The 25,537-nt window shown below is 40.2% G+C and overlaps 1 long non-coding RNA gene across 1 annotated transcript; it reads left to right on the top strand.

Moving 5' to 3' along the window:
* The first annotated feature begins 1,620 nt into the window (after window positions 1–1,620).
* On the top strand, window positions 1,621–25,076 carry LOC108528696 (uncharacterized). Its single transcript, XR_001885256.1, has 3 exons — window positions 1,621–1,708; window positions 23,376–23,467; window positions 24,998–25,076. It is a non-coding gene; the product is annotated as an uncharacterized LOC108528696 (long non-coding RNA).
* Window positions 25,077–25,537: the final 461 nt, after the last annotated feature.

Consider the following 25,537-nt stretch of genomic DNA (forward strand, 5'->3'; position numbering starts at 1 on the left):
ATGGGCTTTTATTGTCTAAGACTAAAGATAATAATGATATTACAATAATTGAGCAACTATGGTATGCCAGGTGCCTTTATACACTTTTTTTAAAGTTCTCAAATAACTTTGTGGGGGTAACCATGATTAACGTATTTGACAGATGAGAACACAGGTTTAGAGAATTGCAATATGTTGCCCAACCTGAGTCAGGGCTTGGTCTGTTGCCCAGGAACATGCACTTTGTATATGTTTAAACTGTGATGCCTCTTCAAGACAACTTAAAAATCTAAGAAGTGAATAATTCTAATATTCATTAATTATGTAATTTTATCTGTCTGTTTCATCAAATTCCTTGGGGTGAGAAGGACTGTTTATTTTTATATCCCCATTACCTAGCAGTGTCTGACATACATAGGTGCTTGATGAATATTCGTTGAGTTAAATAAAATACTAATCAATTTCTTTTATATAATGCTAACTCATTTCCTGAACTAAATCAGGTAGATTAACAATGCCAGATGTCAGCATTCAAGCATGTGATGTATTTCTACATCTTGTATATCCCTTCTCCCTATTTCTTTAAAGACGGAATCTACTGTGTAGGTTAGAGAGCAAAAATATAATTGATGCTTATATGGTGAAGCGAAAACCCTGTGATAATTAAAAATGCATAGCACCAAGCCAAACTTTATAAAGGTCTATCTTTCTATTTCTCTTTCCCCAGAAAAGTCTGCCTTCTCCATATCAGTGTTCTCCAAACATCATGGGAGCTACATAGGCAATAACTCTATCCCTGGTAGTTTAAAGTAGGCTGGGTGTGGTGGTTCACGCCTGTAATCCCAGCACTTTGCGGGGCTGAAGCAGGTGGATCACTTGAGTCCAGGAGTTTGAGACCAGCCTGGCCAACATGGTGAAACCCTGTCTCTACAAAAAATACAAAAATCAGCTGGGTGTGATGGCATGTGCCTGTAATTCTAGCTGCTCAGGAGGCTGAGGCAGGAGAATGGCTTGAACCCAGGAGGTGGAGGTTGCAGTGAGCCAAGATCATGCCCCTGCATTCCAGGCGGGGGAATGGGGGTTGGGGCAGAGTGGGATCCTGTCTATAAATAAATAAATAAATAAATAAATAAATAAATAAAGTGATGGGGAATAAGAAAATGCTGTTTCGGTTCAGCAATTATTTGAGAATCTACTAAGTGCTGGATTCTAGAGATGTAAAGGTGACAGGTTCTTGTCCTTATGGGAGAGAGTTGGATTGAACTTCCTGTGGAAATGCATCTTTTGAGTAGGAGAGAGTTTGGCCATGAGCGGGGATTGAATTATCTCCCAGTAAAGAATCAGTCTCCACTGTATTTTGTAGGCATTCTTTTAAATTGGGTTTTTAAAAAATTAGATTTCCCCAAAGTGTCACACAATTCTTAGATAGCTGAAGTTATCACCTTTGAATTCCCTTACCATTACAAGAATATACACGGAGATAACCTGAAGGTAATTTCTCCGGTAACTGGGGGTAAAAGGGTGGGCACCTGTGTAGATAAAGAGTAGTTTTGATGGGGCAAGAAGGCCTCTCTCTCCAACCCGCACCTAGGTATCTGTGTGCCAACGGTGGGGCTGCTGATCCATTTTTGTGTCTTCTAGTCTAAGGACACACCTTGCTGGAGAAGAGCACCATGATAAAACAGGAACCAGGTGCTCTAGCAGTTGAAAGATCGTCAGAAAAATGCAGGTAATCAGCAACTTAGACCAAACCCTTGGAAAGACAGAGACTTCCTGAGATTCGGGGATGCATGTTGTTTTACTACTTCCTCAGCATTCACTTGACTAAGGCTCTCCTATGTGGAGGAGCTCCATGCAGCCAGGTGAAATCAATCTTAGGCTTCCTCTATCATTATGCAAATGTAGGTAATCAAGCATGACTGGCAATAACCAACTATCAGTATACAAGGTGTTGCATCACTTTATTTTAATTGCATGATTTATCAGAACAAGAACTATTAACATACAAAGTACCATTCAGTTCAGCTGCAGGTATAGGCAGTGACAAGTATCTAATTCTTAGAAGAATCACTTACTCTCACAATCTGTCCAGACACATTAATCTAAGGACAAGTTTATAAATAGCAAACATGATTTTCACATTGCAGTGTTCTCAAGAATGTATATACAAGTGGGTAGTCCTGTTGATGGGATGTTTTCCCGAGTTCTTTCTGTTCTTGATGTGTTCATTCTTTTGACCCTGGTAGAGATAGTTCTTTCTTTCCACAGAGCAGATTTTCTTTTGTCATCCACCATTTACAATACTCTGTGAATTGGTATTACTTGTTAGATTTATGAAATGGCAATATTTGGATTGTAATAGCTCTTGAGTACAATTCCTTGTGTCTTCTGGTAAGTCTCCGCGTTATCAGAGAGCTTTTAGTTATAATCACTTTCCTGCAACAACAGCCAAACTCAACCACTGAGTTTCAGTGTGACACACCCTCTTTGTAGCTTGCTGGGTTAACCCTTGGCTTCAAGTCCTGGTGATGTAATGAGGGTGGGGTGTATTGGCAATCAGTACATTTCCTTATCGCAATTTACAGTCATTGAAAATCATGCTGTCATTAATCCCAGTCTGACATACCTTTTCTCAAATATTCACAGTGCAGTGTTTTTGTGGCCTAACAAAATTTTTCTCATGTCATTAAAATAAACATTTTATAAAATATAACACTTTAAATGTTTACATCGACAAAACCAGTTAGAGTAACCTACATACACCACATGCACTATACAGTAGTAAGCACAAAATTCCACAGAATGAAACATCACAAAGTCCTGCTCAGGGTGGCTATTCCATCCAGGTGAAATAGCTGGGATTTTCAATTGCCTTTTTCATTGTTTGTTTCTAAGGTATGTTTTGCTTAACACAAAACACACCTTAATGCAAAGTAAAACTCCCCAAAAGTTTTGTTTCCAATTGCTTGTGTGGTGGGAAGCTGACACCGAGACAGAGGCTAATCTTTTCAATCTATCCACCCTTTCTTTGCTCTACCTATGAGCTGTGATTGGAACCAATGAACCTTTTAATAAGATGTATCCTGCTTTACAAACATGCTGACTTACCTTTAAAAATATTTATCAACAAATTACTTGTCTTATTTTGAGTCGTCATTTAAAAAAATACACACAAAACATCTACATGTTCACATTCATTAGATCAGAGTAGCATCATTCTCAAACAGTGGGTTTTTATATGACAACTAAATATTTCATGATGACTAAATTATTTCATACAAATCTTCTTAATGTCATCTATGTACAATACATCCTGTACATTTATAAGCACATTTTGTGTGATGCTATTTTGAAACTTTGACTGTATTGCCTATAAATATTCTTCCAACCAAAGGAATGTCTATACAAAAATTTAAAAGGGCTGGGTGCAGTGGCTCATGCCTGTAATCCTAGCACTTTGGGAGGCTGAGGTGATTGGATTTCTTGAGTCCAGGAGTTTGAAACCAGCCTTGGCAACGTGGCAAAACCCCGTCTCTACAAAAAATACAAATATTAGCCGGGGATGGTGGTGTGTGCCTGTAGTCCCAGCTATTTGGGAGGCTTGAGCCTGGGAGGTGGAGGTTGCAGTGTGCTGTGATCACGCCACTGCACTCCAGTCCCAGCAACAGAGTGAGACCTTGTCTCAAAAAACAAACAAACAAAAATTTAAAAGGGAATGTTTATTTAATGGGCGAATGACACCATCAGTAATGAAAAATGTTATTGACCATACAACACACAAAAGTTTTTTGAAACACTAGAATTCTAAATGAGTGGCCTGCTCTGGGGCTGCCACGCCTGTCCTGAACATTACTATCTCTGCTGAGTTTTCTGTGATCAAGAAGCCCTCAAAATTCACTGCTTCAGATTCCCATATGAAGTCAAGTGGCACCTGATTTTTAAAGAATTCAACCCAGAATTCAAGTTTTGGGACTCCAATATGACAGGAGTGTTGTCACGGCTGCGGGCCGTTGGTCCGTGGCCTGTGGGACCAAGCCTCTGGTTCTGATACTCTGTCAGGTAAGAAATTCCTTAGAATCCAGTAATTTAAATAACAATACAAGTCCTATAATAGTGCAATTTTGGCAAGAGCAAAGAATATCGACGGCTTTTTAAAGGTCAGGCAGTGAAAAAATCATTGGACAAAGTGTGGACTGTTGCTTTGACATTTTACTAGCGCTCTGATGTCTCCCAGAAGGAGACTGGTCATGTGTCCACCTCGTCATCAGCGTTATCTTCTGATGACAACAGAGAAGGATATGGAGCGACACATTTTACGTTCACATAAGTAGCGTTTACATGGACATAGTGCTCCCCAATGAAAGTAGAGAAGATCGCTGATATCCGGGACACCAGTTCAGAAAAGGATGGGCGCATTTCGGCTTTAGGGTGCCAGCATTTTAGCATTACTTCATATCTGTTTCAAAAAGAAAGAAATGCTGTAAGAGACCCTTTGAAGGCAGGCATTTCTGTAAAAGTAAAGAATGTAAGAGGTACAGAAAGACTACTTACAAGGGGTCTGGGCAGTATTCGGGTTGTAGGAGCCTTCTCCCTTGCAACAAGTAAACAGTTATATCAAAGGTGTTCACGTCAGGATAGGGTGGGGCTCCTCTTGTCATGAGCTCCCAGAGTAGTACGCCAAAGGACCACTAGTAAAACAAGAAACAGGACAGTCCAGGTGAGAGATGTGACCATAGAAATACGAAAGGAAATCAGGAGGTCTTGGTAACTAAACTTGGCTTTACATACTCAATATGGTTTCTGTTTTGGGCAACAGTTTTCTTAAAGGCAATTATTAAGCTATACATTTCATGACTTGTTTAAACAGGTAAGGTTTAGATTATAAATAAATGTAAAGTTTTCAAAAAGAATATCTGAAGTCCACAAGATGATGAAGATTCCATCTGTAGTTAGCAGAATACCTCTTCCAAATTCTCTCCTGCAGTTTCAAAGCATTAACATGTTTCTATCCTTTTCTTTTCTGATAGCTTTGCTATGATTGTACATTACTTGTAAAAGAAGAAGAAAGCCTCCCAAAATTTAAATTTGTGTGGTTTCAAAATAAACGTAAATACTCTTTAAGAAATGTAACCACATTGAAAGGTTAATATTAAAAAGGAAGATCTAAATCTGCAGAAGTAAAATCCATATTAAAATCAGAAATAATAAAACTGCAAGGCAACAAGTCTCTCTATTGAAAATTAATTTCAATAAAGCTGCCACATGAAAATGTTAAATGTTAAATCTTGTAAAATAGCCGTATCAGTACTATATAGGAAGATCACAGGGACATGGAGAGGTTAAATGACTTGCTAAAATTCCCCAATACATCTGAATCCACAATGGGATAAACATTTAAGAGTTCCTGACCCTTAGGTCTTGTTTGGTCTACCGAACTTCACTAAACATGCAATTTCTTGATTTAAAACACTGTGCTCAGGATACACCAGGTCATACATATTATCTCCCCCGGACATGTGCCCACGCAAGAATGACACTAGGAGAGTCAGCATGGCCTGAGGCTGCCCCTGTGGAGAGGACCTGGGGGACAGTTCTTGCCCAGCAACACTTCCAGGCCACTCTAAGAGTAGGAAGCATAAGGAGGAAGAAATGAAGGAAGCTTGGAGCAGAAGGAAAATCCACACCAGACAGCTGGAGTAGGAAGACATAAAACCAAGAGGCAAGTGTAGCTTGTAGTACCCAGCAAGAAGGAGAATAAAGCCTGCCTTTGAACACTGCGACTGAAAGAAAGAAATGAGGTAGATACTGTAATTGCTGATACGAATTTCCATTAATGACTTCTTTGCCCAAGTGCAAGAACCCTTGAAGGCTGCTGACTGCCTTGATCTCAACAGAAAACTCAAACCCCTTGCCAGAAGGGAGCTACAGGACTTTGCTGTCTAATTCAGCTTTGCAAAACAGAAGTTTACAAAGCCTGAAAATCTTAGCAATCACTTCTGACATCATTGTGTTAACTTTCAAGTCCCAGAATATGCGCTAATATTTAAAATCAATTTAACAAGTATCAATTGACCCTTGATCACATACGAGTAGGGTACTGTTCATGTTACTAGATAGGTCCCAGGGCTGAATGAACAAGGTTAAGAGAATTGTGCAGGTAACTGTCACACAGGACAATAAGATAAGAGCTGTAATATAGAGCAGTAACATCAAAGAGGCACAAAGGTTGCCAAAAGTCAAAGAGGTAATAGTAGGGTACTGAGAAAGGCTGCAGGAAGAGAGTGACAGTAAGGTGGGTCTTGAGGAACAGGGAGACTTTGTTTTATAGGTGCAGGTAATATGAGGGCAGAGAGACAGTTTTGGGTGGAGGGGTGGGGCCAGGAGTAAGAGTACACATGTGTTCTTTCTTTTCTTTTTTTTTTTTTTGGAGATGGAGTTTTGCTCTTTTGCCCAGGCTGGAGTGAAGTGGCACAATCTTGGCGCACTGCAACCTCTTCCTCCTGGGTTCAAGTGATTCTCCTGCCTCAGCCTCCTGAGTAGCTAGGATTATAGGAGCCCACCACCATGCCCAGCTAATTTTTGTATTTTTAGTAGAGAAGGGGTTTTGCCATATTGGCCAGGCTGGTCTCGAACTCCTGACCTCAGGTGATCCACCCTCCTCTGCCTCCCAAAGTGCTAGGATTACAGGCATGAGCCACCATGCCTGGCTGCGTATGTGTTCTTATTAAACCATAAGTATAATAGTTCACGTTGCTTGACATGTTGGAGTAGGGGAAGAGAGTAGGGACCCATAAGATTGAAATGGGTCTGTGCTGTGGAGGTTTTTAAATGTTCAAAGTGGGTTAGACAGGGCAGGACAAGGTGGCTCACGTCTGTAATCCCACCACTAATGCATGCCGAGCTTAATACCTAGGGGATGGGTTGATAGGTGCAGCAAACCACCATGGCACACATTTACCTATGTAACAGATCTGCACATCTTGCACATGCACCCTGGAACTTAAAATAAAATAAAAATGGTTCAGATGGTAAATTTTATGTATTTTTTTGCCACAATAAAAAAGGGATGAATTACTGATACATTGCTACTACTGACACAACAACATGGATGGCTTTCAAATGTAATATGCGAAGTAAAAGGAGACAGACTCATAAGACTACTGACTGCATGATTCCATTTATATGACATTTTAGAAAAAGTAAAACTCTAGAGACAGAAAATAAATCTGATTTTCTGATTTCCAGGTCCTGGGGATAGGGTAGAGGTTGACTACAAAGGAGCATAAGGAAATTTTCTGGGATGATGAAACCATTCTATGTCCTGATCGTTGGAGTGGTGGTTACACAACTGCATGCATTTGTCAAAACTTGAAGAACTGAACACTAAAAAGAATGATGAGTGGGTAGATTACACAATGGTGATGCCGTTAATCGAAGCCAGGAGGTGAGAAATTGAGGGTTTGGCAGGAAAGAATTTGATTTTGAATGTGGTAAATTTGTGACATTGATGATGACATCCAGGTAGAGAGAATCAAAGGTGGTTATTGATGGGAATGCTTCCAATTGTTGGTGGAGGATGACCCCTAATGACAAAAATCCAGGGAGAGAGCTACATCTGAGAGAAGGAAGAGAAGCCATTGAAGATAAAGAAAACAACCTAGAAGCAGGAGGAACACCAGAAGGTTCAGTGTTCCAGAAACCAAAGGAAGAGGACATTTCAAGAAAAATGAGCATTACGATAATGTTAAATGCTTCAGAATGATGAGGCAGATAAGAACTGAGAACAAGGAAGTCAACACACAGTTTAATGGAAGAACTTGTATTAAGTGTGAAACAATGTGTAATACAATTGCAACACCCATTGCAAAAGGGATCAGAGAAGGGTGTGAGTGATTTCAAGTGTAGTGACACTCCGATTTTGTTTGAATGGACTTAAAGAGTATTCAGACTTTAGCCAAACTCCATTTTGGCATTTTCTAGAAAGAAAACCCAATCTACAAGCAGGCAAGTTTTTGGTCATAGGTTTCAACATACACACAGCTCATTATATGCTTCTGGAAATGTTCCACGTCAACATTCAAGATTGTGCTGTCCTGGAAGTAAAACACTGTGCAAATTTATCCACGCAGTCAGTAACCATTTCCCAAAGCAGCATTACGTACAGATTATTCAGCTTCAGCCTTTATGTAGCACAACATAGTGTCTTTTGATGAGAGCGAGACAGAAATAGCACCATCCTATGTACAGAAACCTATGTAAATTTCCAGTCAAGTATCTGAGTGACTGTAGCTATGGGGGAAGCCTTGGCCTCTTGCTGTCTGTGTGTGTTTGTTGGGGAGGTGGTGGTATTGTTGTGTGTATGTGGCTGTCAAGAAGCTTAGAATCCCAACACTTGCCCTAAACATCCAAAATTTCATCAGGTTCTTTTTCATAAATCAGCTTTTTTGAGGTGTAATTTATAGATCATAAAATTCACCAATTTTAAGTGATTGGTGATGTTTAGTAAATTAAAGTGATTAAATGATGTTTAGTAAATTTATATAGATGTGCAGCTATCATATCATCACAGTCCAGTTTTAGGTCATCTCAACATTCCAGAAAATTCCCTCATGCCCATTTGTGGTTTATCTTCACTCCTTCTCTGGGCCCCAAGCAACCACTGATTGGTTTTCTGACTCTATAGTTCTGCCTCTTTCTAGAAATTTCATATAAATGGAACCATTCAACATGTAATTTTTTTATCTGCCTTTTTTCACTTAACATAGTGTTTCTGAGGTTTATCATACTGTAGTAGGCATCAGTAATTCCTTTATGTTGATGAATGGTTTAGTCCACTGTATGGACACAACACATTTTGTTTATCCATTCACCAGTTGATGGACATTAAGATTGCTTCTGATTTTTGGCTATTATGAAGAGAACTACTGTAATCATTCATGTACAAATCTTTATGTGGGCATATGTTTCATTTCATGTGCTCATTAGCTAGCTATTCATACATCTCTTTGGTAAAATGTCTATTCAAATCTTTTGCTTACTTAAAAAAACTGAGTAATTTTGCCTTTGCTATGGTTTGAATGTGTCCCCCAAAGTTCATGTGTTGGACACTTAATCCCCTCCCAATGCAACAGTGTTCAGAGGAGGGACCTTTAAGAGGGAATTAGGTCATGAGGCTCTACTCTCATGAGTGGATTGTCATTATCTTGGGAGTTACTTCATTATTGTGGAAGGGGGTTTGTTATAATAGAGAGTCTGGTCACCTCTTGCTCTCTCTTGCACTCTCTCACACCTGTGTGATGCCTTTCACCATGTTATGACACAGCAAGAAGACCCTCAGTAGATGTGCCCCCTTGATCTTAGACTTCCTGGCCTCCAGAACTGTGAGCCAAATACATTTCTGTTCATTATAAATCACCCAATTTGTGGTGTTGTGTTATAGCAGCACAAAACAGACTAAGACAGTCTCTTTTTTTTTTTTTTTTTGAGACGGAGTCTCGCTCTGTCACCCAGGCTGGAGTGCAGTGGCCAGATCTCAGCTCACTGCAAGCTCCGCCTCCCAGGTTCACGCCATTCTCCTGCCTCAGCCTCCCGAGTAGCTGGGACTACAGGCGCCGCCACCTCGCCCGGCTAGTTTTTTGTATTTTAGTAGAGACAGGGTTTCACCGTGTTAGCCAGGATGGTCTCGATCTCCTGACCTCGTGATCCGCCCGTCTCGGCCTCCCAAAGTGCTGGGATTACAGGCTTGAGCCACCGCGCCCGGCCGACAGTCTTATTGAGTTGTAAGAGTTGGCTCGGGCTCTTAATGGCAGACTAACACTCAAGTCTGAATGAACAGCATGTTCTTGGAGGATGGGTTAATTCTCCCTATCTTTTGCCTTTACCTGCCACTGTCACTAACATGTCCCCAGTCTCCCTCTCTAGCATCCACTTCTTTCACCTCTTTCAGAATCTTTCAGGATCAAAATCCCAGGCATTAAGCTCTACCCTGCACTATCACTTTCTCTTATCAGTCTCATGCATGCTGAAGCCCTGGTCCTCCATCATGACCTGTGACCTACTTACTTATTGAAAACAAACCCCCAGTCACCTCAACTTATTCTCTAATAGTTCCCCTACCTCCTCACAGGACCTGAAACTCAGCTTTCACTTGAAGCCACAATTTCTTTGAAACTCTTGCCAGTAGGGGCCACACCTTTCCCTCTTGCTGATTCACAGAGAGGTGGATGAGATGACTTCTTGCTTCCCGTGTCACACTCAGATCTCTATCCCATCATCTCTCAAAAGCTACCAACCCTTTCTCTTCAAGTGCATGTCCCCCATGAACATTATTTTCTGACTACCTTGTTTGCACATTTTCCTTTTCGAGTTGTTATCCTCAAGGACTGAAACATCAAATGTTTCTCTACTTCCAGACATCACAGTCCTCCAACTTACAACATGTGAATAGAATAAGTGTACTCTCCAGTCCATTCAACACCTGGGCTCCTCAGCACACTCTAGACTGCCAAAGCACTCAAGTTACTCAGCTTCCAAGACCCTTCTGGTGTACTGAGTAGCAGTTGGCTCTGTTGAGCATCCAATTTCTCCTTGAAAATTTCTCTTCCTCTGACTTTGACGGTGGTCTCTGCTCCTGGGTCCCTTACCTCACTGCTTTTCTCTTTCACTTTGTATACGTAGGTTCTATTGAATAATTGCTTTTGGACTCTCAAAAGCATATTCCCAGCCTTGACCCCTGCTATGGACTGAATTGTGTTCCCCGGAAATTCATATGTTGAAGTTCTAAGCCACAGTGTGACAATGTTTAACGATGGGGTCGTTTAGAGGTAATTCGGTTTAGATAAGGTCATGAGGGTGGGCCTTCATGCTGGGATTCGTGCCCTTTTAAGAAGAGATACTAGAGAGCTGGCTGTCATTCTTTTCCTTTCAAGTCGTCTTAGAGAATGATTGGTATGGTTTGGATTTGTGTCCCCATTCAAATCTCATGTTGAGTTTTAATCCTCAGGGTGGGAGCTGAGGCCTGGTGGGAGGCAACTGCACCATGGAGGTAGATTTCTCCCTTTGGTGCTGTTCTCACGATAAAGTTCTAAGGAGATCTGGTTGTTTAAAAGTGTGTGGCACCTCTCCCCTTGGTAACAGCTTGTCCCCACCTTGGTCCTGTTCCTGCCATATAAGATGCCTCCTCTCCCAAGTTGGTCCTGCTCCTGCCATGTAAGATGCCTGCTCCCGCTTTGCCTTCTACCATGGGTAAAAAGTTCCCTGAGACCTCCCCTCAGTGCTGGGGTATTGCCGGGTGGGACTGTGAGAAGAGGGCCACCATCTTCCATTCCCCAGAATGGCAGATCCACCGACAACTTGCACCGCGTGCCTGGAAAAGCTGCAGGCACTCAATGCCAGCTGATGAAAGCAGCCATGGGGCTGAGCCCTGCAGAGCCACAGGGGCAGAGCTGCCCAAGGCCTTGGGAGTCCATCCCTTGCATCGGTGTGCCCTGGATATGAGACATGGAGTCAAAAAAATTATTTTGGAGCTTTAAGATTTAATAACTGCCTTGCTGGGTTTCGGACTTGCATATTTTGGCCAATTTCTCCCATTTGGAATGGGAGCATTCACCCAATGCCTGTACCCTCATTGTATCTTGGAAGCAACTAACTTGTTTTTGATTTTACAGGCTCATAGGCAGAAGGGACTTGCCTTGTCTCAGATGAGACTTTAGACTTGGACTTTTTAGCTGATGCTGGAATGAATTAAGACTTTGGGGGACTGTTGGGAAGGCATGAATGTGTTTTGAAATGTGAGAAGGACGTGAGATTTGGGAGGAACCAGGGCGGAATGATATGGTTTGACTCTGTGTTCCCACCCAACTCTCATGTTAAATTGTAATCCCCGATGCTGAGGCAGGGATGTGGTTGGAGGTGACTGGATCATGGGGGCAGATTTCTTCCTTTGGTGCTGTTCTTGTGATAGAGTTCTCAGGAGATCTGGTTGTTTAAAAGTGAGTGGCACCTCCCCCAGCCCTGTTGGTCCTGCTCCTGCCATGTAAAATGCCTGCTCCTATTTTGCCTTCTGCTATGGGTAAAAGCTCCCTGAGGCCTCCCCAGCCATGCTTCCTGTAGAGTCTGCAGAACTGTGAGCCAATTAAATCTCTTTTTATAAGTTACCCAGGCTCAGTATTTCTTTATAACAGTGCGAGAATGGACTAATACAATGATTAAAGATTGCAGTCTAGTCTGATTACAGTTTTGTTTCCACATTACCAGAGAATAAATTCCATACTCTCTAGTTCGGTTTTCAAGGAACTCTATGACCTAGTGTATTTTTCTCAGTTTATTCTCATAACTTCCCTCTGTGTTTTCTGTTCTTGCCAAATAATCAACTAAGTATTGTTTTCTTAGAACTTTACAGGTGCTTACACTTTCCTGCTCTTCTGCCACACCTGGATCGGTATTTCCATTGCCCAGCTGCCCAATTCCAAACCTGCTATCCTTTAACCCAATTCAAATGCCACTTCTCCTTAGGGTGGAAGGGGAATGTGGTGAATCTGGCTGCCCAGGTGAGTATTTCTCCCAGCCTCAGCACTCAGGTGCATGCCTTTTGAGGGCTGGTTCTGTGCGAGAAGGATGGCCTTTGCAGATAAGGGAAGTCACTTTACTAGCTAGGCCCAGGAATCATGCCCTCACTGCTAGACTGCCTCAGTTACAGCTTCCAGACTTCTTGATGTGGAATTCTTGCTCGCCTGGGGCTATGAGAATCAGGGCTCATTCCAGGCCACCTGTGTCACAGTCATTGTTGACCATCCCATCTCTTCCCTTCAGAGCCAAAGTTCTTGGCCGACAGGGTTCATGCCTGGTTCAGCTCTGGGCTTCCTAATGAGCCAATACGTTGCCCCACTCAATAAATATTTTTGAATAAATGAGTGAATTTATGAAAATATACAATGTGTACATATCAGACAAGTTCATTTTTACATATGAAGAAAACTGGAATTGGTGATGTTGAATTTCTTTTTAAATTAAGTAGTGATAAAATTTCAAAAAATGTTGGATATGAAAGTAAAAGAGGAGAAAGTCAGAGACAACCAATACATTACCACATCTGACTTGGTGGTAAACTTTTGAGTTTGCAGACTTTCCAAAGCCATCCACTTCACTGGCAGCTTTGCACCTGTTTTGTTGTGCACACTATAGTATTCTTTATCATACATGTCTCTGGCAAGACCAAAATCAGCAACCTTGACTGTGAATTTTTCATCCAGCCTACAGAAAGGACAAAAATTATTACCCGTGGTTGAAACAGAATAATTTACAATGATGCTGAATATCTACAGATTAAACAAGTGGCTTCAGTATTTGAAATCCATAACTTCTGAAGGAAATACTTCATCTAGCCTCTATTGACTAACACCAAATTACAACAGAATTCTTGAATAAAAATGCTCGACATTGGCATTGCCAGTTCAACAGGCTGAGGAAAGAGATCATGAATTGTATGGCGTAAGAAAGTCCTTTTTGCTTTAATGTAGATCTGCAGTAGTTAAGTCTGTCTTCCCTGTGGGTTTACTTTGGTTGCTAAAGGGAGTATGCCAATTGACTACCCAAGCAATCACCAGTCTTCACTTGTCAACTTATTAGCAATACTCAGTTTTATGGGAGAGCATGACAGGGGACTGATAGTTTACTTTTTCATTCTTAAATGAGCTAGGTTAGCACACAAAACTCATATATCCCACCACTGAGGTAATAGAGAACCAGGATACACAGTGAAGCATCTAAGAAAAACAGCAAAGTTCAACAAAAATCAATTTCCGCTATCTGGAGCTATGCATCCTCTGTTTAAGCTGGCTTTTATGTTGTTACATTGACCAAAACCAAGGTAGGAAATTAATAGCACAGCTCTTTCATTCACACATACCATAAGTCATGAATCAGTGCTATGCAAGGGAAAACATGAACTCAATTACAAACTGTTGACTGTTGTATTATATAGCCAGGCAGCCAGACACAAATAAAGTTCTTTGTATATTCATTCCCAAATACCATTTTTGGTAGGGCTTCTGCAGCCTGGCTTCAAATCTACTCTTGGGAAGTTGCAATATGTTGGTATTTGTGTTCCCAGCCCTCTCCTTTTCACTGTCAAATGTTGAAGATCAAGTTCTCCCTCCCCAACACTAATGCAGTGTGAAACCACAACATTGAGAGCTACTGGAGGGAAGGGCTGAGAAAAGCAAAAGTACACAACAGCTGTTTAAGACCCCCTATGGAGAATCCTTTTAAATTCTCCGTTGGATAAAGTCTGAAAGTCCCACCCACATCCCCAGGGCTTACACATCGATTTAAAGTTGTAACAGAAATAAAGGACTTTTGCATGAGAAGAGAAAACAGCCTAAGTAGCATTGAACAGTGGGAAACAGATTCCTCCTTGTCACTTAATTTGGACTGTGGGCACAGAGATTCTAATACTTACATACAGTTTCTTGCAGCCAAGTCTCTGTGGACAAACTTTTTGCTTGCAAGATATTTCATGCCTTTGGCTACTTGAAGACCAAAGCCAATAAGATCTTTTACAGTTGGATTCTGCAATCAAAGAGAGTTAGAAAAGCATAAACTAAGCACCTACTGCTCTAATTTTGATCTTAGAATTCTGAAATGTTTATTTATAAAAAATTATTTTGTCTCAAAAATTAGTTTGGGCTTGGTGTCTCAAGCCTGTAATTCTAGAACTTTCAGAGGCCAAGGCGAGAGGATGGCTTGAGGCCAGGATTTTGAGATCAGCCTTGGCTACACAGTGAGATCCTGTCTTTACTCCCATCCACCGTCCACAAAAAAATTAGCCTGGTGTGGTGGTGTGCACGTGTAGTTCCAGCTGCTTAGGAGCCTGAGGAGGGAGGATCACTTGAGCCCAGGAGTTGGATACTGCGGTGCACTATGACTGTGCCACTGCACTCCAGCCTGGGCAACAGAGACCTCATCTCCAAAACCAAAAAACAAAACAACAACAACGAAAAGTGTGCCCCATTGACAGATCAACCATTTGTGAAGTATTTATTGTATGCAAAACACCAGGCTAGTTGTTTTCATAAATTACAGCTACTTCTACACTTCTGTCAGGCAGGTGTTATAGGCTCCATTTTCCAGATGGGAAAATGGAGATGTTTTAAAATGTGGTTTCATTATTTTCCAGGTATGATGAGGGCAACAGAACAGGAGACCAATGCCATTGAAAAGATAGTTTACTACTCACAGTTTGCTTGAGGAGGGGGAACACCCTGTCATGCAGGGTCACATGGTGGAAACCCTGGGGTCTGGAGGCAGGGAGAGTGAGGGGAAAAACATGAGCAAGAGCCTTCATTGTGGTTTCCCTGGGGAGAAACTGGTAAGGCAGGGTAAGCAGGTTTGGAGCTGGCCAATCTGGAGTATTTCAGCAGGCTCCGAAGATAGTTCTAGTTGTCTGGAACTGGGCCCTGGGGTGATTAGGGCAGGTGGATAGTGGCCCAAAGTGTAAGAGCCTGATAAAGGAAGAGGTTAGGTAAGGGCTCTGGATTGGTTGGTTTGCACAAGGCAGGTATGCTTTGAAGGCAAGTTGTTTACTATTTGTAGGAATTAGCTAGCCCTGGGAGGGACAGTTCCTCCAGGGTCAGTAAGGCCCAAGATGTCAGAACATTAGAAACACGCTGTGAATAGAGGAGGCTCAGAAAGAAATCAACCCAAACCACTCAGCTGTCAAGTCTGGTGATGTCACCGGCTGGCAGTCAGGAACGGGGTATTCTCCTTCAACAGTCATTGAGGAGTTTGTCAGTGCAAGATGTAGTCAGTGGGAACCCTGCAAAAGGGCTGTAGCCCCCCTCAATGCACACAGCATAGAGAAAGGCCAGTTCCTGGTTTTAGGTTTCTCTTTAAGGCACATCTGGGTTTGTGGTTGTTCTCAGTATCAACTCCTTTGATTAAAAAAGGCCATGGCACTATTCTGTTCTGGATAACAAGAAATCTCTATCATGCTTTAATCCTGGGGTAACAGTACCCTAGAGAAGGTAGTACCTCCAGCCACATTAATCCATCAGGGTAATAACAAAAGTTGAAGCCGGAAAGTGGGGTCTGTCAGGGCAGCTGTGTGCTTTGTAAGGTCAATTCGCCTTATCTGCAAAAGTTCACTACCAGGGAATGTTTTATTCTTTTGGCTGAGTAGTATCTCATTACTCTCCTAGAGCTTATTTTCTCTGATAATTTGACCCCATATTTATAAAGTTGCTTTTGATCAACTTCATTATCTCCCACAGAGACTTGGAGAGCAGGAACAAAGACAGAGCCTGAGGCCATCTATGAATTCAGTTCTTGAGATTCTTCTTCCCACCCTCCCTTGTCCTGGCCTGGTGACTTTTAAGTCCTGGCATAAATGTCATGAGAAGAATCTACCACTTGCAAGAACCTAAGAACCTTGTTTTGTAACCCTTAGCTGATTCATTCAATAACTGTTTACTGAGAGTCTATGTGCTAAACACTGTTTCAGGTGTTGGAGCCATAGCAGTGAACAAAATACACAAAAATCCTACCCTCATGAGCTTCCACTCTAATGGGATGAGGCTATGTGTACATATATATGCTTATATATACATCTATATAGCTATTGTTTATTTGTTTATTATCTACTACAGTGCTATTCAATAGAAATATAAAGCAAGTCACACACGTAATTTAAAATTTTCTAGTAGCCATACTCAAAAATAAAAAGAAACAGGTGAAATTAATTTTCACAATACATGTTTCAACCTCAAAAATCCAAAATATTTCAGCATGTAATCAGTATAAACAACTACTAGTGAGATATTTCACCTTTTTTTTATACTAAGTATTCAGAATCTGGGATGTATTCTACACCATACATCACACTTCAGTGCAAACTAGCCTCCTTTTACATGTGGCTCATGGCCATAGTATTGAACAGCTCAGGCCTTGTGTATCAGATGACGGTAAGTGTGATGGGGGAAAATAGAGCAGGGAAGAGGAGTCTGTAGCCATGAGGGTGGGTGGTCATTGGCAAGTTTTAAACAGATTAGGGAAGGCTTATGTTGAAGATGACATTATGGCCAAGAGCTGAAGAAGATGAGGAAGTGAGATATGTGGCTATTTGAGGGGAGAGTGTTCCAGGCCGAGGGAGCACAAGTGCAAAGAGCACCTGAGGTATGAGAGTGGATGGTAAGGGCGAGGAACAGCAAGGGACGCACCTGGAGTTAGTTTTTCAGGTGCCTTCTAGAGTTAACATTCCATATGGACTGAGGCTTGCTCAGCTTCCACTTCTCCTGTGCTGTGCACAGTTTCTGGCACACAGTAGACATGCGAAGGTGACTAAATGTCCCCATCAGGGCGAAGGTAGAACAAGGTTGCTTGCAGAGCAAGTGAGAATCACCGGTCCAGGAAACCCTTCCGGTGTCACTATTTCCCACCAGGATAGAAGACTTTGAGGTACATTTGAATGATGCTAACATTTTAAATGGGCATTTTTGGCTACTAGCTTTTTAAAGACTCAGAGCAGGCAGGCCTGTTTTGAAGGGATGGCTGGCTTACAGCTAGTTTGCCAGTCAGTAAGCTTGGCAGTCAACTTACATGAGTCTCATTTCGAATGAAATTTCGAAGATCTCCATGTTTCATGTATGGTAGGACCACCAGTGGAGACCCTTCACTTCGCAGGCAGATTCCCAGGAGCGAGAGGACATTGGGATGACTAAAATCTTTCATGATGATTCCCTCGGTCAGAAATTGGGAAACTTCTCCTATGTCAGTGATTCCTAAGAAATCCAGTGGTGGAGACATTAACTTCATTATGGAACAGTGAATACTTCGTCAAATTTAGATAGGAAGAGCAATGAAATGGAAAGCCATACAGTTAGCATCTTGTCCTGAGGGTTTGACTGCAGAGTGTTCTTTTTACAACACATCTGAGTGAATGATGCCACTCTGCACTATGCCTTCCAGTCACCTACACCCACTTTTGCAAGACAGAGTCCAGTCAGCCACCAGATTGTCTCCTATAAACTTAGTGCAAAGTTTGTACTTAGGTTTCATAAAGACTGTACCTTTATTTCCCTCATGGTCAGACTTCCAACAAAATTAACCATGTAGAACACTATTTAGCATGTTGATTTGTATTTTTAAAAGACTGAAATAGTTGTGGCAGTAAAGTATCTTGCAGGAAAACCTTTCATTTGTGCACTTAAAGCTCATTAAGTCCCATATAAAGTTTGTAGTAGAGCTGGTTACCATTTTTCAGGCTGCTGCAATTTGCAAGCAGAAAATGAGAAATGGGAGTAGAAAACGCAAGCATGTGAGATCTGTCAACACAGGCAGAGCCAGGGACACTATGTATGTAGAGTACGCTGTTTGTGTAATATAGTAATTTATGGCTGTAATTATGGTTTGGGGTCACCAATGAAGACTTAGTTTGTATTTGGAAGCATTCCCTTAAACAGAGCATGCATTTCATCTTAAAAAGATTTTCTCAATAACAGCTAAAATTTTAAGTAATGTTCCAGCACTAAAAGGGGTAAGTTTCATTTATTTAGAAAGTTCATGTATGTGGAATGCCTCATTCTCCAAAATGTGGATAAATGAGGTATTACCATACTTATGATTTTCAATTTTGGCCAGCGTCGTTTTCTCCTGTTTGTCTTATTTCATTTTTTATCTTTTAATGGAAGTTGTGGTTAAAATTAATTATAGTAACGCCTCTGGGTAAAATGAGTCATTACTTCTGTATGTGCCAACATGCTTCCAATAGTTTCCATAAATGTCACTTGCAAAACAAATATTATAAGCCAGACATAGTTATAGTTAAATGATACTCAGTTCATCCAAGAACCTCATTTCTCTTACCCCCTTATTAATGAGGGCTCTGAGGGATCATTTCAGAGGAAACAGTTCAATGAAAGTCTAGAACAAAACAAATTTTCAGGATTAGGCCTATAATTTCAGTGGTAGCTGATTTTTCCACAAGGGGAAAGTGTAAATCAACATTTTATTATAAGCTATTTATTAGATTGCAAACCACAAAAGTATACTCCATGGTTAAATAAAATGCCACCTACTGTTCAAGGATTTCACAGCACAGTGAATTTTCTTGCCATCATTGTCCAACAAAGTCCCATGATATACACAACCAAAATGCCCTGTGCAAAAGAAAGAACTTGGTTAGTACTGCATCACATCTAATTATGAAATCATTATGTATCAAGCCTTTTATGAGCTTCGTTTTATTCCTTCTTCTTTCTATACAGCAAAAGAGTATGTTTAAAAAATACTTTTAACAATACCATTGTAGGTGTGTAGGTGTGTTTGTAAATATATATGTAGATGCGACACCTTTCACCCAAGAATATAAGCAATGTGATGATTTAATTCATGAATAAGTTGTAGGTGATATGACTCATATTAAAGGCTGATCTAATAAAATATTCAACCATAGTGGAACCACTGAAAAGGTGAGTAACATCTGCCTCATCAAATAAATGTATTTTTAAGGATGACATAGTATTTTAAAATATGAAAATAAAGTTAACCCACATGAAGAACTAAAATAAACACATAAATAAGAACTAAAAGAACACATAAAATAAGTTCCCTATATTCTAATAAACTGAAATGAAATAAAAACATTACCATTAAAAATAAGATTAGTATTATAGAATAAGGATTTCCCCATTAGTCACTGGTTAATACGTAATCCAGGTTGGCAGAAACTGACAGGCAGTTGCCCAAATGAAGCCAATTCACCCTGACTCACTTCATCCAGTTCTCTCTGGCTTTGACCACATAATTTTCCCAATGGTAGCCTTTTATCCAGTGGCAGTAATTTTCCCCAGAGGTGCCAAGTGTCTGATAGCTGTGTAAGTCATTCACTAATTAATTCATCCAGCTGGCCAAGACACCTTGAGTGCCTCGTATGTGAGTGTCAGGCATTAGGCTACCCTCTAGTAATGCAAAGAAGAATAAAATAAAACCTATGCTTTTGAGTGCTCCTATTCTCCTGGAGAAAAACATATAAATACATAGTAGCTAATATTTATAGAGCTGTTAGTGATTATAACTTCAAAAAAATTGCCATTTTAGTACCTTTCATGATAAAAATATTCTAGTTTTCCAGTGTGTAGAATTAGAACACAATTAGTGGGTCCACACATTCTAAAATTGATGCAATTACTACTGAGATTTACAGGCCTATGACAGAACTATATATTGCTCTGAAGAGAAATGGAAAGATGTTTGTTAACAGTGAAGCCACTCTTGGGGAAGAAGGAGCACGGGAAGGATTACGCCCTGGGGTGTTTGACAGAAGAATGTGTGGATGCTACCACAGGGAAGTGAGAAGGCCTTGTGTTCATATAAGACAAATCACGCCGTCAGCTTCTCTTGTATCACACTGGCAGATGCCTGTACAACCTCTTGCAGCACATATAGAATAAAAGGGATCAGAGGCCATTTAGTATTAAGGGTAAAAGCTTTTTAGAAAAAAAAAAAAAAAAAGAGTGAAGTTCATTTCCTGGTTTTTGATTGGTTTCTTTTCCTGTTAAATATTTCCACAAATACTGTTTATGCTAGCTGTTATTGCTGCTCTGGTTAGCTTATTACAAATATTCATTTATCTTTGTATAAAGAAATTGGAGTGCATTGTAGAGATGATATATGTTGCTTTAGATCAGGGGAATGCTATAAATTCTCTGTCTTCTGATGCCGTCCAGCAGTGTACAAACTGCTATAAACCAGGCTTCGTAGAGTTTGTCACTGTTCTCAGGGTAAAGAAAGATTGGAGAGAGATTGAATAAAAATATTCAAAATCAAAGGAGTGATATTTATTTAGTTAGTTAGTTATATTTCTTTATTTTTTTGAGACAGAGTCTCGCTCCGTCGCCCGGGCTGGAGTGCTGTGGCACAATCTTGGCTCACTGCAACTTCCGCCTCCCAGGTTCAAGCAATTCTCCTTGCCTCAGCCTCCCTAGTAGTTGGGCTTAAAGGCATCCACCACCATGGCTGGCTAATTTTTGTATTTTTTAGTAGAGACGGGGTTTCGCCATGTTGGCCAGGATGGTTTTGAACTCCTGACCTCAGGTGATCTGCCTGCCTCGGCCTCCCAAAGTGCTGCGATTACAGGTGTGAGCCACTGCACCTGGCCCTGAATTTTAGAAGAAAGTAAATGGCACCTTCGAAGAAACTATAGTTGCTAGTACGCACAGGATGAGGATGAACTGTGATTTAGTTCTAATATGTTTGGGGGATTATGCAATTGCTTCCATGCACAGGGGCAAATCCCCACAGATATGATTTACAGGGCTGCATTTCTACAGAACAGAAATCAAGTACACTTGTTATCACTGCTCTGTCAGTTGCTTTCTCCATTGTCTAAGTTCCTAATCTGCAAAGGCCAAAGATAAAATGCTTACTGGAAAATCGTATTTAACAAAAAGCTGAGTGGAAATACTTACCTCTTCCTATGACTTCATTGAAATGCACAATCAGGCTACTGGGCCCAATCACTACATGCTGCACTGCCTGGACCAGCTCTGGATTTAGAGCGCTGAGGTCAATGTGGACAGTGTTTTGCAGTAATGGACTGGATATATCAGAGTCTCCACTAGTCAGGATGGGGGACATGTCTGTTAGAGGATACTGCACTTGTCGGCATGAACCGTTCTGAGATGAGTTAGGAAACTGATCTGTAAGATGAAGGAAAATTATTAAAGAACAACAGTAAAACCTCATTTAATGGGGATTGAAACAGGAAGAGCTTTTATAGTGGAATTAGTTTGATAAAGATGATAATAACTTGGGGAAAGATACTGAGTTATATATACAAGCATTTCATAAAATGTTTACAGATTTTCATTTAAATAGACTAAGTATTAACTTTGAAAGCTTTTACCCTCATTTCCTTAGACATTTCTCTTTTATCAATAGGAAAAGCCATGCTTACAGTTTATTTTGAATATACTATGTCCTTAAGAATGGAAGCAACAAAGGTAGTTGAGCAATTGCCTGATCTCACAAAATCCAGCTCAAATGTAAGAAAATGAAAAGACACCTTTTGAGAGACTACTATTTGTTAATGGAATTAATTACTATTGTGCAAAACCTATGGATTCCTGGCCAAGGGAAAAATACACATATGATTGGAAATAAATACTGGTTATATTCCCAGAACTGAAACCTTTTCACATTAGTAGTAAATTCTCCACTGCGCAGTGATGGCACTGGATTTAGTGTTACTGTTGCTTAGAGAAGGCATGTTAGGTCTCGGTTAGTGGACCATCTTTATTGTTTAGTTAAGGGCATTACGAAAGGGGTAAACATTCTTTATAAGTTGATCTTTACAACCAAAGCTCTGTAAGAACCTCAGGCAAAGGTCCCTTTTGCAAGGAGAAATGTTTTTCATTTCAGGGGAAGAAATTGTGCTGATAGTCAATTTCTTAATGCCAAATAGGGCCAAGAAGTCATCCTTTCCACTTTCCCTTTCTCTTTCCACTGGGAATTCACATATATCAAGGAGGAGGCATCATAGCCACAGCAACTGGCAGGAAGATAAACTAGGAATAGTATTGAAATGTATTAGTATGTAACACAGGGAGAGGGTTATGTGGGGGTTCCCTATTGGCACCAAAATATATCGTTTGTTTGCAAATAAGCAGGAGAATCAGAATCTGAGAGAAGGGCACAAAAAGAGTGCTGTTAGTACCTTGACTATTCCTAATCCCACTTAAGCATTTGTAGTATTTTCTACAGTGGACAGTTTGATCAATAATAAATGAACTTGGCCAAAAGTGGTTCCAGAAAAGCCTTGGGCATCAATGATTTGGGCATCAATTATAGTAGACACTAGCCAGAAAAAAGACAGGTGCAACCTTTAAAGAGGGATGTGGAAGATCAGGGAAGTACCTGAAATGTTGGGTGGGTGAGGAAGGAAGGAGCCTAGCCGAGTACTTGCTCCTTTAATTCCAAGGAGTCAGGGTCTCCAAACCTTCCCCAGGGGACTGAAAATGCCAATCAGCCTCTCTAAACTCAGTTCTTTCATCCTCACTTCCCAAGACTTTGCATCTGGAGATCAGAGCTCTAAATGCTTAAAGGTGCAGACATTGAGGGAAATCCTTGGTGAGACACAGATAAAAGTCCTTTGGCATGAAAACGTGACTCTTCAGCTAAATTCAAACGTGCAGAAACCAATTGAAACCATCATTGTGCAACCCTGGTGTCACACCACATAGAACTCTAGGTATCTATGAAAAAGACTGATGAGAATGCTGTCCCCACCGGATGTAGAGAGGAAAGATCTGCAGTTGCCTCTTCATTAGGTTTTGGCTGTGCACCTATTTTCTCATTCTCTCTAGATGACCCTCTTTTACCTGTTTTCTTTTCATGTCTCCAAGGAGCAGGCTCAGTGGAGAAAAAAGTGTGAAACTCAACCTTCTTAGCAATGATGACAGAGCTTTGTTGAGTAAGGAGGTTCAAAGAAGATTAGGTAAGTTTTTTTTTTCAAAGAAAATTTGTAAATTTTAATGATCTCAGATTAGAACTATGAAATGTGCATATAAAATACTAAATGTGGGTATAAAATACTGAATAGATCTAAATTTCAAAACAATAAACTAGGTTTGATTTTTCCACATGGATAAAGGAATGGATTTTTAAAAGTGAATGGAATCAGGGCAAAGACAATGTTTACTATGTGTATCTCCATAGAAGTAACATAAACTTCAAAACACAAGAGGTGGTAAGTGTTGAAAATGTTAAAATGTTAAGTGCTTCATTGCTCTTGAACTTGTTTGGATGAGCAACTTCTAACTTTTCCAGTGTCCTCAATGATCTATGACTCATTTTATTTGTCCAATGGTAAATATTCAACCAAGGAAATGCTTGTACTTGACTCACATCCTGTAATTTCTAAAGATAATGGAGCTGATACAATACAGACATTTTGCTTTTACCAGGAGATTTAAATAAAACAGCGTGAAAAGCTCTGGTTAACCTGAACATTACTAGGCATAGTGTTTTACAAAGCTGATGATATTGACCCCTCCTTTTTTTCATAGTGTAATCGAAGGTTTTCCTTGGCTAAGTCTCAAAATACATTCAAGTCCTAGAATACTGTGGGAAAAAGGCTGTGTGCTAACAGTTCATTGAGAACACTTCAAAGAATTACTAACAGTATAGTTTCAATGTATGGGCTTCAACAGGTAAAAAATGCAGCAGTTCCAGCTTACATTTAAATAACTATATTTTGTAACTTAACTCTTCCTGGATTGTAAAAGAGAGCTTCACAATTTCTTACCATTGCACTTAGATCATAAACAAATTACTTTTGCTCAAATGATTTCAAAATTAACCTTTCCGTGAGATGAGAGCTTATGGACTCTAAAATCATAATGTAAAATCATAATATGATTTTATGTTAAAATATGATTAAAATATGATTTTAATGATGTAATATAAATGTAATATACATTTTAAATGAACATAGGTTCATTTAAAATAAGAGCCATTTAATGCTGTGTCAAATACTTATTTGTCAGAGGTAAATACTTCCTTAAGGTTTTATAAAATATAAATGCAAAACCAAAATAAACAACAAAGTCACAACCCACTGAGGTATATGTATAGGTATTTCTCAGAACAAGAAACTGAAATATACCTTCTGGAAAAGTAGCTCGGTAGTCTACAGATTCATTTGAAACCATTTCTGTAGTTGGGCTTACACTTCGGGCACTTACAAGCCTATCCAAATGAGGAGTGTGTACTCTTGCATCATAGCGAACTAATTCACTGCCCAGATCTTAAAACAGAGAGAAAGAAAGAGCTTGTTAAAGACGGCTATCGTGGGTCCCAGGAGACTTTGACCCAGTGCCCAGAACTCATGGGTTTTATGGACTATGTATAAGACAGCACACAAGAATGTATGACAATCTTAAACTGTAATGACTGTGTTCTTAAGGTAACTTCTAAAAACGAACCCTAACAAAAATGCACCTTTAATTTGCTTTCTCTTTTTCAGCCACAGGAAAAGCCCAAGTAGTAGTAAGAGTGCTATTGATATTGAGACAACACCAGCAGTCAATCCTGTGAAATTCTGATCTGGTTGAACTATTACTTTTCCAAGGACGGTTGAAGAAATTGCTTGCTTCCACTAAAAATGACAAATAAAGAAAAGTCAGCATTTAGCCATGATAGATATTTATACTACACAGGTTGTAGCAAAACCTCTTTGGGCCCCGAATACCACCTGGTTATTGCCATTCTACAAATGGCATAACTGCTTTCAGGATAGTAAGAGATTCCTCAATTTTGCTCCAGTGTTCAAATAATTAGGGGACACTGATCCCTGAAGTACTTATATGGTACTTAGCTGTTTGTATTTTTAACTAGGTATTAGGGATAAAAAGATCTACAAAAAACAGGAACTGAAGTGTAGAAGGGGAGACAGACATATAAATAAATGATTACAGTACAGTGTGGTATGTACCATAGAAGTGTGACTAAATAGTAATCAACAGAGACAATGGGACATTAATTCTGTCCTGGATGGTGGGGTGGA

The sequence above is a fragment of the Rhinopithecus bieti genome, unplaced genomic scaffold, assembly GCF_001698545.2.
Source record: "Rhinopithecus bieti isolate Rb0 unplaced genomic scaffold, ASM169854v2 scaffold_5350, whole genome shotgun sequence".
In the NCBI taxonomy this organism is placed as follows: domain Eukaryota; kingdom Metazoa; phylum Chordata; class Mammalia; order Primates; family Cercopithecidae; genus Rhinopithecus; species Rhinopithecus bieti.